This window comes from Amphiprion ocellaris, chromosome 3 (genome assembly GCF_022539595.1).
Source record: "Amphiprion ocellaris isolate individual 3 ecotype Okinawa chromosome 3, ASM2253959v1, whole genome shotgun sequence".
Lineage (NCBI taxonomy): Eukaryota > Metazoa > Chordata > Actinopteri > Pomacentridae > Amphiprion > Amphiprion ocellaris.
This window is the reverse complement of record NC_072768.1, coordinates 14,880,292-14,880,682: the sequence shown is the minus strand read 5'-3', so window position 1 is coordinate 14,880,682 and position 391 is coordinate 14,880,292.

Below are 391 nucleotides of genomic sequence, written 5' to 3'. Positions count from 1 at the left end.
ATCAGGAACACCTGAGCAGCTCGGTGTCTTCCTGCTTTATTTGGTTGCAGTGAAACATTTCCTCTGTTTCTCTTCACCAGTGAACCGGGTTTGGCTTCGTTGCTTTAGTTTGTTCTTTAGGCGTTGGCTTGCAGCTTCCAGCAGTAAAATCGTCTTTAATGTGTTTCCTGGTGTGTTTCAGGGCTTTGTACTGGATAGTTGTCTTGGTGAATGTGGTTCTTTAGCCACAGTTAGCACATGGTGCTAATGTGTGCAGTGATTAGTGGATTTGGTACAGCTGAGTTGTGTCTTTATCTTGGCTGTAGTGAGTCTTCAGAGGTTTTTGGTCAGACACATTCTGTATTCTTGTTTGAGAACCAACGTTGGTTGTCCAGAAGGTAAGAGTTCCTGT